This window comes from Sciurus vulgaris (genome assembly GCF_902686455.1).
Source record: "Sciurus vulgaris genome assembly, chromosome: 1".
NCBI classification, from domain to species: Eukaryota; Metazoa; Chordata; class Mammalia; order Rodentia; family Sciuridae; genus Sciurus; species Sciurus vulgaris.
In genome coordinates this window covers 18,441,391-18,458,633 of record NC_136461.1, presented here as the reverse complement: position 1 = coordinate 18,458,633, position 17,243 = coordinate 18,441,391, and the positions used below count along the sequence as shown (strand labels likewise).

At 48.9% G+C, this 17,243-nt stretch overlaps 1 long non-coding RNA gene across 1 annotated transcript in view; it reads left to right on the top strand.

Moving 5' to 3' along the window:
- The first annotated feature begins 609 nt into the window (after positions 1–609).
- The window catches only part of LOC306667557, a 22,073-nt gene continuing 5,439 nt past the window's right edge, over positions 610–17,243 (top strand). The window contains exons 1-2 of the long non-coding RNA XR_013765599.1: positions 610–721; positions 5,010–5,192. This is a non-coding gene — a long non-coding RNA (uncharacterized lncRNA). The remainder of the gene's footprint in view (positions 722–5,009; positions 5,193–17,243) is intronic.

Here is a 17,243-nt window from a genome sequence, read left to right as displayed (position 1 = left end):
TCATTTGACCAAAAGGAGTCAGTTTTGAATACCCACTTCCCTGGTATAATAACTCCCACCTACCACCCAATAAACCGCACGCAGCAGCAAGAAACACCCCAACGTGGTGTCCTCTGTTCTGATTTTTGTCCTCAGTGCCTCCTTATACCCGTCTTCACCTGTTTGCTGGAAATACTCCAGCCAAAACTTGTTTCCTGCCCTGGAAAGTAGGTGGTGGCGGCGGTGGGATTATGGAAAGCTCTGTAGACTGCTAGTTGGGTACTAGTGTGGCTTATTGATGGGAATCGGGCTGATCACTTGATCAGAGTGGCCTTTTCCTTTTGTCTGTCTCAGTCATTAAATATCATCGGCGCTTCTTCTCTCAAGCTGGCTGCAGAGCAGAGTTAAAATCCCTCCCTCCACAAGACAGGCTGACTCTATAGAGTCTGAGGTAGATTTAACTGTTGTGGAGCCTGAAACTTAAAATAATTGGGGGTGACCAACACATCGTTGGGACATTTGAAAGGGTCCCTGCAAGTGAGGACTCTGAAGCTTCAGTTTTATTAGCTTCAGAGTGCATCTGTCCCTGCTTATTATGGAATATCATTGTTTTGTTATTTGCTTTCTTCTAGACAAGAATTCCTGGGGACAAGAATCTTGTCTGTGATTTATCTCTGCAGCCTCCTCAATCTAGTATGGTATAAAAAATATATATCTGAGGCCAGCATCTCACACTTTGCTGGTGAGAAGGCAAAATGATAAAATTTCTCAAGAAAACTTGGCAGATAAAACCATGTTACATAGGTATTTACCCTTTGACCCAGTAACCCTAGGTCAACTCTTAGACTTCTTGGAACTTATCCTAGTGACATAGGCTAAAATACAGAAATACTTGTGCATTATGGCATTAGTTAATAGCAAATGATTGAAAACTGCTCCTATGTCTGATAATAAAGAACTGGTTTAATATAGTACATACATAGAATGGAGTACTATGCAGTCATAAAAAGATATAGGGAAGATTTATATGCCGATCACCATATTAATATGGTGTGATCTTCATATATATTGTTAGGTGAAATAAGCAAGGTGTATATTAGTGCTTATAGTGTGCTTGATACCTTCTGTTTATGGAATGGGAAGACAAATATATTAATTACTCATATTTAAAAAGACAATGGAATATATCCCAAGTTTCTAAAAATGATTGCCTACGTGCAGGGTGGAGATAAGGATGGAAATGAGACATTATATAGTTACTATTCTGGAGACTTGCAAATGTTTTTGCATATTTATAAAATATTTCAAAAAGGGATAAAACTACATGAAAATTAAAAACATGAAAATGAACTGTAGGTCTGCCAGAGTGGTGGCATGACTACACCAAGGAAATCATTTCACATGACTGTAGGAGGATTTTGACTCTATCTCCTATGAGATGTAGTCCAAGAACAACTAAATCAGCATAGAAATAAAATTGTATTGGTTAGCTTTATTGTTGGTTGTAATCCTTGCTATTTTAAAGCATGTTAGTTGTCGATGGATTTTTATTTTTTATTTATATGCGGTGCTGAGAATTGAACCCAGTTCCTCACACGTGTGAGGCAAGCGCTCTACCACTGAGTTACAACCCGTCCATGACATTGCTGTTTTGAAACTATGATATTGTGAGATAAAGCAAATAAATAATTATGTTAACGGCATTGAGAACCATGATTTTTCAGTATATGAGAAAAAGTTCCAAGTATAAAAGAAGCTTAAAGTAAATTTATATCCGAATTAGATAGTGGTATAAAATATGCATTTTTCTTTTAAAAATGTGTTTTTCAGCTCTACTGGAAAGGCCCACAAACAATGACCAACTTAGTAGTAAGGAACACTCTTCAGGCACAGATTTGGGCTCTAAAAACCATTTTGTAGTTTAAAAAAAAAAAATCAAAACAAAATCAAGTCTTTGATAAATGTCAGATTCCAGATATGGAACAGGAAAGATGAATTTGGGTCATCTTGTGCCTGGAAGCCAGGAAACTATCATGACCAAGGAACCAATTCAGGGGGTCCCCACTGAGCAAAGATGGAAAAATTTAAACACTAAGAGAAAAAGAATTGCTTCAGTAGATTATAACACATAAAACTTGTAAAAATCCATTAACTTATAATTACTTAAGGAAAGCAACTCATTGTTACCACCAGCACAAGGGGAAATAATTACTTTTCTGGCTTGTTATGTATAGTATTCCAGGCAACCAAATAGTAGGTAACAAAGGGTTACTTCTGTAGAAGAATTCCAACTAGTGAACAAAGAAGAAATGTTAGGACCATAAAAGCAGTTTTTCAAATGGTGATGAAATAATGATCTTTAAATGATGCTAAAACAGTTGGGTGAAAGTTTTGGGGGAACTTTGTAATGCAGAGTTTAGGCTGACGTTTGCTAAATCACTTAACTGGGGATACAGTTGTCTCCGTGAGATATTCTTGCCTAAAAAAATGAAAGAATCCAAGCCTACCCAGCCAAAATCTGATTACCTGTTCAGAAGAAATATGGAGGATAGACAGACCACAATCGGGCAAACTCTAAATGTGGGACCTCCTGTAGGACAAGCCTCCTGGTTTCTCCAACACAATCAGGGCATGAAGTTACAAAGGGAAAGTAGAGTGTCAAAACCTAAAGCTCGACAGACTCATCAAATGCTGTGATGTCATTTGGATCTGGATTCTAGTGAACCGACAGTCACATCTTTGGTACACGTTGAGCGATTTGAAGACAAACTGGTAGAGTGAATTCATGGTGCTTGTGGAAGTGAGTCTTGGACTGGAGCAGTGCCCTGACTCAGGTCGGATGGAATGAGGCCTGCATGTACTTTAAAATACTCCACAAGCAGCACAGAAAGGGGAAGATTGGCAAAATAGTGATCGTTGTTAAAACATAGTTATGGGTACATGAGGTTCATTATACCATTCTACTTTTGTGTGTTTGAATTTTTTCTAAAAGAAAAAGACAATCCTTCAAAACATGAAATCCCTGGTTTAGCCAAGTAGGAAATTAGATGTAGCAATCCTGCCCCCTTGTGGCAGGTTGCATTACTGCAGTGGCTGCCTGTGCTTTAGTAAAGCAGGTCTGAATTCCCAGGTAAGATCAAGTCCCTTTTTTTATCTCACAAGAACCCAAGAAGTGAATAAGACTAGCATAACACTTTACAGCTGAAGAAATGGAGACTCGGAAGGACTCAGTAACTGAGGTTACCAGTAAGTCAGTGGCAGAGCTATGCTCCCGGAACCTTTGAATTCCAGGTCCCAAGCCCAATAAATGACTGAACCTTTCTTTATCTAGCCACAAGAACAGGTCACATGGGGCAAATGGAAATGCTCCCAGTTGGAATGGATCCACAGGAATCAGGTTGTCAAGGAGCCATTTCACACATAAATTAGTAGAAGTAGGTAATATAAATAAATGTTTATATTCACCTCCAGCTTGGTACCCAGGTGAGGCCAGTGGGGATGGTTCCCTTTGGCATCTCCTCTAAGGTGATGCTGCGCCCTTGTTCTGGGGCTTGAGAGACTCTGGAGCAAGGGCAGGGGTTCTCCCTTGGGCAGGAAGGGGCTTGTGGGGCTGGATGTCCTTGGCCTGCATGCAGAAGCTTCTCTCTGGGTGTTCCTTGATTGGCCAGCCATATAAGGCTCACCTTCCTGTCCCACAAAGTGATTGACCAGTAGTACAAGAAGAGAGCTGGGCCATGTTCAGAGTATGGCAATGTCAGGATCCTAGGAAACTGTTTTTTTCAAATTTTAAAATTCTTTTTAGAGATGCATGATAGTAGAGTGTAGTTTGACATACATACATGGAGTACAACTTATTCTAATTAGGATCCTATTCTCGCGGTTGTACATGATGTGGAGTTACACTGGTCATGTATTCATACTCTGAGCACAGGAAAGTTATGTCCGATTTATTCTATTGTCTCTCCCGTTCCCATCCTCCATTCCTTCTCTTCATTCCCCTTTGTCTAATCCAGTGAACTTCTGTTCTTTCCCCTATTGTGTTAGCATCTGCATATTAGACAGAACATTCAGCCTTTGGTTTTTTTGGGATTGTTTTATTTCACTTAACATGGTAGTCTACAGTTCCTTCCATTTACTGGCAAATACCATGATTTCATTCTTCTTTATGGCAGAGTAATATTCCATTGTGTGTATATACCACATTTTCTTTATCCATTCATCTGTTGAAGGACACCTAGGTTGGTTCCATAGCTTAGCTATTGTGAATTGAGCTGCTGTAAACATTGGTGTGGCTGCATCCTAGTAGTATACTGATTTTTTTTTTCTTCTTTTATTTATTTATTTTTTTGGTACCAAGGATTTAACTCAGGGGCACTTAACCACTGAGCCACATCCCCAGCCCTTTTTAATGTTTTATTTAGAGACAGAACTCACTGAGTTGCTTAGTGCCTTGCTAGGTTGCTGAGGCTGGCTTTGAACTTGCGATCCTCTGGGCTCAGCCTCCCAAACTGCTGGGATTACAGGCATGCACCACTGAGCTCGCCTATAGTATGCTGGTTTTGAATCCTTTGGATATATACTAAGGAAAGGGATAACTGGGTCAAATGGTTGTACTCTTCCAAGTTTTCTGAGGAATCTCCATACTGCTTTCTAGAGTGGTTGCACCAAGATCCTGGGAACCTTTAAAATGCACCCCCAAAACTAATCAAAGCTTCCATGTGGCTTTGAGGTTGGAAGGGAAATGAATCGCAGCATTGTATCCAGAAGAAGAAAATGGGTTGGAAATGGAGTGTTCACTGATGACTGGCACAACTTACTCGATGCATCAGCTACCTCTATGCTGTTAGCCAACGTGGGCAGTATCTATGGGACAGAAAGCTGAGAACCGAGGGAGAGTCGCATCTGTCTCCCTGGAAAGGGGAAATGGAACTTTTCCCTGTGAAGAAGGACTCTGCGCTGCTCTATGTAATACAATGGGCTTCTTTTGAGTCTGAAAAGAAAGTTAATATTCATATTTCTTCCTGTGCCAGGCTCTGTGCAAAGTGCTGTCTGTTCGTGACCTCAGGGCGTCTGCAGTTGCCCCCTGAGGCATGAACTACTCACCTATGACTGAGGAAACCCAAGTCCTAAGACAGAGGACTCATCCAAAGTCACATTGCTTGGAAATGTCAGAACTGGGACTTGAACTCAGGTCTGGTTCCAATACAGATGTGGTACGTTGATGTGGGGGTTTGCCTTTTGTTTTCGAGAGGGGATCTTGCTCTGTTGCCCAGGCTGGACTCTGAACTCCTGAGCTCAAGGGACTCCCCCACCTCAGTCTCCTGAGTAGCTGGGATGGTACAGGTGCCTGCCACCCCTCCCGGTTCCATGTGGGATGCTTGTTTGTCAGTGCGTGTGTTTAGAGCAGGAAAAGTTTATTTGGGGTTGAAGTCCCAGTCCATAGATGGCCGACTCCATTCCTTGGGGCCTGAGATGAGGCAGAACATCATGGTGGAAGTATATGGTGGAGGAAAACAGCTCAGGACTTGGGGGCAGGAAGCACAGAAGTATGCTTTTTAAACCTTTATTTGTAGAGCAGTTTGTGGAAAAATTGAGTGGGAATTACAGAGAGTTCCCATATACCCCAGTCCCCAAGGCGCATGTTAGTTCCCGTTCCCGCCAGACTGCTAACTGCTCTGTAGAAATTCTGGAGGTCTCATTGCTTTGTTAGGGACCTAGTACCCTCAGAGCCAGTCAGGAGGTGTTGATGAAGTGCCCCAATAAAATGATGAAGGACAAGTGGCCGGGCCTACCAGTGAGTGTTGAGGGAGCAGCTCCTGACTGCAGGAAGAATCCTCCTCAGTGTGCCCTGCTCCCTTCCAGCCCCAGAGCGCCAGCCCCATCTCTGCAGCTGTCTGCAAAGTGAGGGGGTCTGACTACTCATAAGGCACTTTCCAGTTCTGGCCTTTGGTTCTTCAGTCTGCCCCTCCCCTGTGCTTGTACCCCAAAGTCTGAATGTCTATTTCTGGTGCAGCCCCCAGACAAGTGACACAGGGGCCCAAACAGCTCGTGTGCCAGATTCAGCGTTAGCTTTGGAAGGGTCCCGGAGCAGCTGGTCACGGCCCAGCTCTGCATCTCCCGACATGGCTCCAAGAGGTGCTGGGAGTGCCCCATCTGAAAACCACAGCGATGAAGGGTCAAAGGCTGCAAGGGAGGGTCCCAAGGGCGTCCCAGACAGAGGAGGCAAGGACTCCCCAGCAGGTTCTGAGAGGCTTGGGCCTCCTCCGACCTTTCTGTCTTCTCTGGATGCTTCTGTTGCAAGGACAGGATTTCAACTCCAGTTGACTTCGATGGAATGCTTGGTACAGGTGCCTGAGAAGAATGGAGATGGGAGGGCTAGCTTCAGGAAGGGTTTAATTCAGTGGCTCATATGTCTCCAGAGTTAGTATCCTCTCTTCACCTCAAACGATTTTGACTTCTCTTAAGGCTAGTATATCAATCAGTTTTTCATTACAGTAGCAAAATACCTGAGGCAGGTTACTTTATAAATAAAAGAGGCTTATTTTGTCTCATGATTCTGGAGACACAAGGGTATAACACTGGCTCTAGTGAGGACCCCCCTGGGCTGCATCACATCATGGTAGAAGTGCATGGGTAATTCTGTGTTTTTCCTTTTGTGACTGGCTTCCTTCACTTAGCATAATGTCTTCAAGTTTCATTCATGCTAGAGAAGGTATCAGAATTTCATTCCTTTTTAAGGTGGAATAAGATTTCATTTTATGTTCATACCACATTGTACTTATCCTTCCATCCACTGATTTTTGTTTATCCATTTATTCCTCTCCAGAAACACCACCCTTCAGGAGCTGCAATATGTTTGGCTACCTGGAAGCTTCCAGAACTCTGTCCTTTGAGTTTTGTCTTTTCTTTCTTTCTTTTTTTTTTTTTTTTCTCTTGATTCATTGTACACATATAGGGTACAACTTTTCATTTCTCTGGTTGTACACGAAGTAGAGTCACACCATTTGTGTAATCATACATGTACATAGAGTAATGATGTTTTTCTCATTCCATTATCTTTCCTTCCCCTGACCCCTCATTTCCCTCTACACAATCCATCTTTCCTCCATTCTTCCGTTACCCCCTTCCCCCTGTTATATATCATCATCCACTTATCAGAGAAAACATTTGGCCTTTGGTTTTTGGGGATTGGCTTATTTCACTTAGCATGATGTTCTCCAACTCCATTCATTTACCTGCAAATGCCATCATTTTATTCTTCTTTGTGCCTGAGTAATATTCCATCTTGTATATATACCACAGTTTCGTTATCCATTCATCTATTGAAGGGCATCTCGGTTGATTCCATGTCCTTTGGATTTTGATGGAGGTTTCATTCATCAGACTTCAAAATCTCTGCTTTCTAGGGAGGACAGCCTGAGGTACAGGATACTTTCTGATAGTCATTTGGCTTCCCGTGCCAGTCTTGAGGCACACGTGGTCTAGTTTCCTAACTGCTCCTTTTTCTCTGTATTTCCTGAGTCTGACACTGCTCTGTGATCGAATCTGACTCTGTGGCTTAGTTATTGTCAGTCCCTTGATGAGAGGTGAGGTCCCTCTTAGCGTGCGTGCTAAGAGTCAGCATTCTGACGTTGCAAAGTGAATCCCAAGCTCCTTGTCGCCGTGACTTCCCCCAGAGGAGCACAGCCCCGTGTGTCCTCAGGCCCTTTGGACTCCTTGTGGAGGTGTTCTTCTGCACCACTGGGTCATCCGGGGAGTCCCGCAGAACCCCGGGCTGGGAGGGCAGGTGCTGGAGCTCAGTGGACTGGTTCCGCCGTGCACGCAGCGCTCGCTCTTCCCACTGCACACCTGTTCACTGCTGGCTGGCCGCACGGTCCTGTAAGAAGCCCATCTGTCCACGTGGACCAAGAACTGTCTCAACAGCCAGTCCCACTTCCGAGAGTCTAGTGTGAGGAACAAAATGTGACATTCAATGTAGCGTTATTGATGACAAGGAATTAAGAGCAAAATATGTGCTAACAGTACAGTTGGCCCTCTGTGACCACGGATTCAACCAAAATATTTGAAAAAGTTCCAAAAGGCACGCTCCAAGCCCTATGCTGAGTCCTCGTGAATGCAGTGACGTGCCTGCAGCCCCTTCGGGAGCCGCCTGCTGGCCTCCCTCCAGCTCCGAATTTCTCCCTTGTCCCTAGATGCTCTGCAGTCAGGCCTCCAACGGCTGCATCCGTACTGAACATGTACAGTGTCCAGGGTTTTTCCTTGTCTTTCTCCAGTGCGACACTGTTGACGTGTCACTTAGGTTGCATTAGGGATCACACATAACGTAGAGATGGCCTCAGGTACAGCGAGGACATGCCTAGGTCACATGCGAACACTATGCCCTTTTATCTAAGGGACCTGAGCATCGGAAGAGTGTGGCATCCCTGGGGATCCTGGATCCCATCCCCCTGATGCCAAGGGGTCATACGGCCACAGCATCCGGCAGCCCTTAAAGCACGGGCATCCTCAAAGGAGCAGAGCTGTTCGTACAGCAAGATCAGTTTGTCGCAAAACTCACCTAGGCTGGTGGAAGCCAGAGGGGGCGGTGGTCATCGCCTGGGACGGAGGACACCTTCCGGAGCAATGGGAGCGTTCTGCTTGTACCCAGTGGCAGTTACATGGTGGCCGAGTGATAGAAATGCACCCCACTCACCCTTGGTGCTGGTGCGGTCCGCTCTGTGTGAATTAGACCTCGGTGTCAAGGAGCAGTTCTGTGACCAGGACCTGAGGGCCGGGGGAATGGCAGCCCCCAGAGAGAAGAGCCAGCGCCCGGAGCGGAGCCCTGACCCACATGTGGCAGAGCCTCAGTTAAACCTCCAGAAGGGGGACAGGAAAGCGCTGGTGACAGGTCAGCTGAAAGGAAGAAGGCCCACAGTTCTAGGCGTTCCAGCGAACTGCGCAGGCGCTGCAGGAGGGAAGGGACAGAGGCGCTCGGCCGGTGCAGCCTGGGCTGTGGTCGGTGTGGGCTGCGGGGGCGGAACCCAGGGCTCAGTAAGCCTCTTCTCTGAGCCCATCCCAGCCCTAGGCGGGGGCATTAGAAGGGATGGTTTCTAGGACTTCTTTGGGGAATATCAATTTTCCATTTGTCCAGTGTCCTGTGTGCGACTTCACTTGGAAATAGCAGCCGACACCCGGTGCGTGGTTACTCCACGCCGGGCCCTCTGGCTACGGAAATGCACTTTACATAGCAGCTTATGTAATCGTGACACCAACCTGTCATAGGTGTTCTTACCCATTTTACAGATGGAGAAACTAAGGCAATAGACGTTAAGGAAACTGCCAGAGGCCACACAGCATTAAGTGGCAGACCAGGAAGGTGGCCCATGAGCAGCCTGGGTCCAGAGGCTGCAGGCTAACCACTATGTCACACTGCTCTTCAACAGCGAATGTCAAAAGCCTTCATCTGAGGCCTTGGTGACAGGTGAGGCCAGGACCAATGCGCTTCTCTGCCCTCCGTTCCCTGTGCTCGGCCCTGGCTCCTGGGAGACTCCAGTAGTGAAGCACCTCCGGAGCTGAGGGCCGGAGGCCGGGCGAGGACTGAGCTGAGACTCCCTGGGCAGGAACAGATGTCCCACATCCGATGCCCTGCTCCAGGAGCCTGGGGAGGGCCCTCTCCCAGACTGGCCCTGGCCCTGCCCCCTGGGGTTGTCACAAGACCTGAGCCAAAGGGCTGGGTCCTGCCTCGTCCTGGGAAAACCAGCTTCCTGGAAGCCACCCTCCCGGCCGGCCCCCAGGCAGCGGTTCCTGGAAGTTCAGGGAGCTGGGCAGCAGAGCGAGGGGTGTGGGGCGCCAGGCCTGAGCGCCTGTATTCCGAGGGGAGAAGACAAGGGCTGGTGTCGCTGGCAGACAGGACTGGAGTGTCCCCTTCACGGCTCACCTGTGGCCTGGGTCAAGTTACCTGCCTTCTCAGGAGCCTCACTTTCCCCAAATATAAAATGAGACACTGAAAGATCCGCAAGGCGAGCCATTGGACAGAGTGCAACTCCGTCCCCACAGCTGGGTGCCCGAAAGCCCTCAAAACAAGGGAGCCACGGCTCATCCTGCCGCCCTCCTCCTCCTGGGGACACAGAGACTCTGAGAGGGGCCGAGGGCCTGGACGTCTCGGCCCAGTTGTTAATACCCACATCCCACCAGCTTCGGAGTGAGCATTCCAAAGGCCAGGTGCAGAGGCGGGAGGGCGGGCCGGGAACAGGTGGCAGGGCAGGACAAGGAGCCGCAGCCAGCCTCCTCAGGGTGGGAGCAGGCCTCCCCAGCCTCCGCAGAGACCTGGCCCCTCTCCCGGACACCCTCCACCTGCAGGCCAGGGCCTGGGGAGGTGTGAAATTCCTGTGTGAAGTCAGACTCGGGGCAGGCGGCGTCTCAATCCCCTTCCAGGGATCCAGTGCCCAAGAGAGCAGGCCCTGCTGGGCACCCGGAGGGGACGAATCCGCTCCTGGAATTGTGGGCTGTCCAGGTAGACGGGGCTCAGGGAGCCCTAACCTGTCTCAAGTGGTCTTGAACTTGGCCTCTGGACTCAGACCAGAGTGACCAGGAAAACCGGTGTCCCCCAGGAATAATCATGCCCAGAGCTCTGGCGGGGAGTGCAGCGACCTTCAGCCCCAGCCCCGGGAGAACAGAAGTAATACCATGGCTGCCGAGAGAGCAAGTGAAATCACTTACGTGGGGTCCGGGAATTAGCGCAGCTGGTCCCACCTGGCGGGCACACGCGGCTTCTTCACACGTCTCCCCGCAGGAGTGGTGGAACACGGCTCCCGGACCTTCCCTCTCCTCCCCCTGAGCCAACAGTCACACTGCTTCTTTGTTTTCTTATATCGATATTTTAAAAATGAGTAGCCCTTCGTTACTGTTAATATTAAATATCATTTACTGAAGTCCCATGATCAAAAGAACACCTTGCCAGGCGTGGTCCCACTTGCATGTAATCGCAGTAACTCTGGAGGCTGAGGCAGGAGGGTTGCAATGGGAGGCTTGCTAAGTTGGTGAGGCCCTAAACAACTTGGTGAGACCCTGTCTCAAAGTAAAAAATAACAAGGGCTGGGGATGTAGCTCAGTGGTAGAGCACCCCGGGTTCAGTCCCCAGTGCCAACCCCCCTCCCCACATACCTTCTGTGCATCATCTCATTTAAACTTCACAACACTCCCATGACATAGTAATTATTGTTCCATTTTAAGCCAAGGAAAGCGAGTCCTGGAGCAGAAGAATCAGTCTGAAGCTCATCACTGCAGTAGGCTCCTCCTGAGAACATGCAGGAATCAAGGTGGCCGCATCCCAAACTTGCGGTGCAGGGGACTCAGCTGGGTAGAGCTCGGTGGGGGCAGTTCGTGTCGTCCCCCTGTGGATTCTGCCGGGGTGGCTGAGGTCGGGAGCTTCCTGAGAGCTCATTCATTCATGTGACCGGCGGTTGATTCTGTTGCTGAGATCTGTGGAGCTGTCAGCTGGACTATCTCCCTGCAGCATCTCTGTGTGACCACCACGTAGTCCTTGGGTCTTAGGTCTGAGCTTATCTGACTTTTTCTCTCCGACCTTCAGACTATTTTCTTTAATACTGGGGGTTGATCCAGTGATGCTTTCCCACTGAGTTATATTCCCAGCCCTTTTTATTTATTTATTTATTTTTAATATTTTGATACAGAACCATGCTAAATTGCTTAGGGCCTTGCTAAGTTTCTGGGGCTGGCCTTGAACTTTCGATCCTCTTGCCTCAGCCTCCTGAGTTGCTGGGATTAGAGGTGTACATCACTGCACCCAGCTATCTTTTGTGGTTTGGTTTTGTTTTAGTACTGGGAATTTAACCCAGGGGTGATTATCTACTGAACCACATTCCTAATCCTTTTTAATTTTTTTTTTTTTTTTTTAAATCTTGAGACAGGGTCTTGCAGAGTTGCTTAGGGCCTCACTAAGTTGCTGAGGCTGGCCTTGAACCTATGATCTTCCTGACTCTGGTCACTGTCTGCTTTTCTTGATAGCATTTGTTACATCAGAAATCATCTTTATTTCTTTTTCAATCTCTTTTATTCCACCAGAACATAATCTCCATGAAGAAAACATGAACTGTCCTCTCCTGCTTTCTCTTTATCTCCAGTGCCTAGAATAGTGCCTGGCACATAGTAGGTGTTCAACAAACACTTATTTAATTGACTTGAGAATCAGCACAGTTGATTGAGTTGGTCACTGACGATCATTTTTTTGTTTTGCTTTGCTTTTTACTTATTAACTGATATTTTAATAGACATCTTGAAGCTGGGGTGGCAGTTCAGTGGCAGAATGCTCGCCTAACACATGTGAGGCCCTGGGTTCATTCCTCAGCAACACGTAAAAATATATATATATATAAATAAACGTATTGTGTCCATCTACTGCTAACAATGTTTTTAAAATAAACATCTCAGGGAGTCAGTACATCCAGGGGTTTTGGAGGAAGGTTTTGGGGTGAGACTTGAGTTTCTCTCTCACCTCTGCTGTCCACTACCTTTGTGATGTTGGCCCGTATATTTAACTTCCCTGCATCTCAATTTCCTTATTTGAAAGTTTCGTTGTGAGGGCCGAATAAAAACAAGGCATGCGCAGTGCTTGGCGCCGGGCCCCTGCCGGGCCGAGGCCGCCCTCGGCGCCTGCTGGGTGCCGCTCGCCCTGGGTGCCGTCCAGGTGTGGGCTGTCACCCTCCACAGCACCCTGTCGGCCGATACTCCACCGTGCTCGCTCTGCGGGAAGTTCACTGAGTTGCACGCTCACTTGTGTACTTTTTTGTACCAGGGTTATGGTTGTTTAAAAATCCAATGAGCAAGGGGAGGCTCATGCAGTAGGAACCTGCATCATTACCATTTTGCAGATGAGTAAACTGAGGTTCAGAGAGGTTCCGTCGCTGGCTCAAGATCACAGAGTAAACACTGGGCAGAGGACCTGGAACCTGGACTCTTCGCCATGGCTTCTGTCCTGCTCCCTGCCTGGCATGTTGGAGCATTCATCCAGCAGAGCTTTTATTATTAACATCCAACCTTTCTGTTTTTTTAAAATTTTTCTTCTATTTTAAATAACGCTTTATAGTATACTTTGGACATTTTTTGGTTTTATCTGCTTTCCAATTATCTCTTTTGGATGGTGTCCCAAGGGTGAAATTAACTGGGAGAACTGGAGCCCAGGGAGCTGAGGTGCTTTGCTTAAGGTCACATTTAAGAAGTGGTGGTTGAAGCAGGGTTGCCCTGTGCGGTTGTATAGGTTGTTCACCTCACAAGGGCTGTGGGCTTCCCAAAGGAGGTTCACTAGGAATTCAGCCTTGGTCAGGGTGTGGATGGCCAGGGCTTGGAACACCAGGAGGAAAGAATGAGACAGATATGATGGGGAAGTGGTGAGAAACCTATGTCAGTGGCACTGAGAAGCAAGAAAGGGGGTATTAGAAGGCAAGTGGGCTGGATCTTCACTCACCCACAAATATAAGCTAAGCTCCTACTGAATGCAGGTGCTGTTCCACTGCGGTATGGCACTGAACTGGCCCATCGACCCCTGCTTTCATTGATGGACGCTTTCTGGCATGGCTGGGGAAGATAGTTGAAGAACAAAGAAGCAGAGCAAAGCAGTGATGGACTGTACTAAACACAGGAAGGAAGGAACCAAACAGGTGCCGAGCCCAGGAGGGAGGCTGGGCATGCACCCCACGGAGGGGGTCAGAGGTTTCAGCGAAGAGCTGACATCTCAGCTGACAAGGCGAAGACTTTTAGGCAGAGCATACGGCATGTGCAAAGGCCCTGGGACTTTTATTTTGTGTACCAGGGATTGAACAGGGGCACTTAACCAAGCCACATCCCAGCCCTTTATATATATTATTGGAAATAGGTCTCACTGAGTTGCTTAGGGCCTCGCTGAATTGCTGAGGCTGGCTTTGAACTCACAATCCTCCTACCTCAGCCTCCCAAGTCGCTGGGATGACAGATGTGCACCACCATGCCCTGTGCGAAGGCCCTGAGGTAGCATGCTGGCTTTCAAAGCCAGGCAGAAAAGGTTTTGAAGGACCACGAGTTCAGAGTCACTACGGGCAGTCGAGAAAGGGCTCTTCCCCCTCTGCTCGTCCTCTCCTGTCACCCCAGATTATCGCCAAGCACCCCAATTCCTCCTTCCTCATCCTCTCACGTCCGCCCAGCCTTGCCTGCCTTCCTAGGCTGGGGTGGTCAGGCAGCGCGGGCTCCTGGGACCACGCAGCGCTCAGACCTGGGCTCAGGTTCCAGCCCTGCCATCCGTGTGCCCCGGGCTGCTTCCGGGCCTGTGAGGGCAACGCTACCCGCTGGTGTTTCAGAGTCAAATGGGGGCGGCACGCGGCGGGTGTCTGACGAGCCACAGCACCTGCCCTCTCCTTGGCTGTCACAGGGGCTTGACTTGTTTTCCCTGAAGCTCTTTATATTTGGGCAGCAGAGAGGCGGTAAAGTTCGGGGTGACCACTGGCTCCTGACTAGCTCTCAGGGGGCCAAGCCCCCACCTACCCCCATTCCTCAGACTTTTAAAGGACAGTTTAATTCACAACCTAACTCCTGTCATTAACTGAGGGCCTATGACGCGCCAGCCAGTGCACCAAGCGGCTCCTGTACCTTCTTTCCTATCATCCCCGTGACACCCCCAGGGAAGTTCTGTGGTTATCTTTGTGTTACGTTCAGGAAACTAAGGCTCAGAAAAGTGAATTGACCGATTAACAGTCACTTGTCCAGCTGAGGGAGGAAACTGACTCCAGAGCCCACATTTTTCTGGTACCCAAAACCTCTGTGCCCAGTCTCCAGGTTGTCCTGCCTCACGGCCACCTGGCCCAGGTCAGGAGAGTCAGCGGGCTCCTGGAAGCGCAGAGTTCCACGATGGACGGGCCTCCGAGTCGGTCCTCGGCGGAGGAAGCTGGGAGGTCTGCGACTTGGGGCGGCCCAGACCTTCCCCAGAGCTGGAGGCCTCCCCCGAGCAACAGGACCCGGCAGAAGGCGAAGCTGAGTCACCGAGTATTTATAGACCGGCCTCTCCTCGGCGTGGCCAGGACTTATCAGGTTCACTTGGGGCTCGGAGGGTGACAACCTGTTTATCATCCAAGGTCCCCAAGCAAGCTGTTGAGACAGCCTCTGAGAACGAGGTCTGGAGGCCTGCCGCGTTTGGACCTGACCTGACCCCATGCCCACCCACGCTGGGCAACCCTCCCTACGCCAGTTGTTCCGCCTTCTTCCAAATACGCGGCCCCTCCTCAACCACAACTACCCAGGGCACGCTGGCCTCGGGTCAAAATGGGGCGGAGGTGCCGCTTCTTCCAGGAAGACATCCAGGACTGACCTGGGAAGGTGACACGCCTTCCCTGGCCACGCTGTTCTTAGGGAGTGAAACTTGACATTGGTCAGATGATTAAATCAAACATAAGACTTGGACCATCTCTGGAAGGTACCCGGGATTGAACCCAGGGTCTCTCAACCGCTGAGACACGTCCCCAGCTCTTTTAAATATTTTATTTAGAGACAGGGTCTCACTGAATTGATTAGGGACTTGCTAAATTTCGGAGGCTGGTTTTGAGCTTATGATCCTCCTGTGTCAGCCTCCCAAGCCACTGTGAGTGCAGCACCATACCCGGCAAGAGTTTCAACTTTATCTTTTCAGTCCTCACTATATGTATATATGTAGAAAATATATGTGTTATATTTGTATGTATGATATATGTGTATGTATATATATTATGTACATATATTATATATGCATGTTATATTTATGTGACATATATAATTTTTTCTTTCTCTTTTTTGTAGTGGGGATGGAACCCCAGGGGCACTTTACCACCAAGCTGTATTCCCAGCCCTTTTCACCTTTGAGACAGTCTTGCCAAGTTGCTGAGGCTGGCCTCAAACTTGCCATCCTCCTGTCTCAGCCTCCCAAGTCACTGGGATCACAGGCCACCACACCCCACCCTCCCAATAACTTTATAAATTATTTATTATTAATTTAATATCTATAGATGAGAAAATTGAAATTCGGAGCAGTTAAGTAACTTGCCCAAGACCACCAGCTAGTAAGTAGTAGGGCCAGGCTCAAAATCTGGATCTTCCTTGACTCCAGAGTTCAGGCAGCAGGTGAGCTTGGGCAAGCCACTTTCCCCTGGAGCCTCAGTTTCTTTGTCTGTAAAATGGAGACGCTGCTACCAGAGTCCCTGGTGCTTCCTGCCCCACCCCCTCACAGTTGTAGAACTGAATAGGCCTGGTAAACAGTAGGCGCCCCACCACTGATGCTATCTCCACCCCTTCAACTTGTAGAATCAGTAAATTATCTTTGTTCGGAGCTGCTGAGGACAAATCAGCCAGGACATTCCTTCCTCTGAACTTCAGGGACTTGAACCCAGGCCCCAGGCTACTCCAGCCCCCACTGTCCCACTGCCCCAACCCTGCTTCTGCCTAAGAGCAGGCTGTGAGGGCTGAGGTGACTCGGAACAGGGCTGGGGCAGTGGAGGGCGGGAGGAGCAGGAGTCGGGGGCGAGGGCTGGCAGGGCGCGGAGGCACAGTAGACTGGCCTGGCTGTCCCTCAGGGGAGCTATTTTGGACGGGGCTGGCCTCCAGGAAGCTGGAACCCGAGGTGTCAGTACCGAGTTAACAGAGCGGCCCCTGGGGCCAGATTTAGTGGTTGAGCTCTGACCCCAGATGGCGGTGCGGAAGCAGGCACAGAGCCACACTGCCTTCTGGGATTCCTGCCTTGGTTCTGAGTGCGCCCTGCTCGCCCCGCCAGCTCCAAGCCTCCTCCCCAGGGCAGTTGGGAGCGGAGCCCCTAACTCAGGTCAGACAGGTCTGAGCCCAAGGCCTGGATGTTCCATTCAATACTGTGTAACCTTGGGCAAGGCACTTAATGTTGTGTCCTGAGGGTTCTGATGGTTAATTGGGGTCCCCCACCCCCTTAGGGCTTGGTGAGGGCAGGGCTAGTTAGTTCTCCTGTCCTCACCCCCTGCAGGGGCCTGTACACCCCCCCTGCCCCCAGGCCTTGACCTGGCTGCTCCAGGGGCCCTGGGGCTCACAGCACTTCCAGAAACTCTGATCCTAAGTGCCCCTTGGCCTTCTGGCCAGGGCCCATCTCAGACAGAGGTGAGGCCCAGCCTGGCTGCAGCCGAGCTCAGGTTTCTTGCTGGGGCTCATGAAAGGGCTTGGTTCAGGAGCCCGGGCTCTTTGGGTTCCGATCCATGGCAATAGAGCCTTTGAACAGTTGGGGATTTCTTTCCAACCATTTTTTTCTGCCT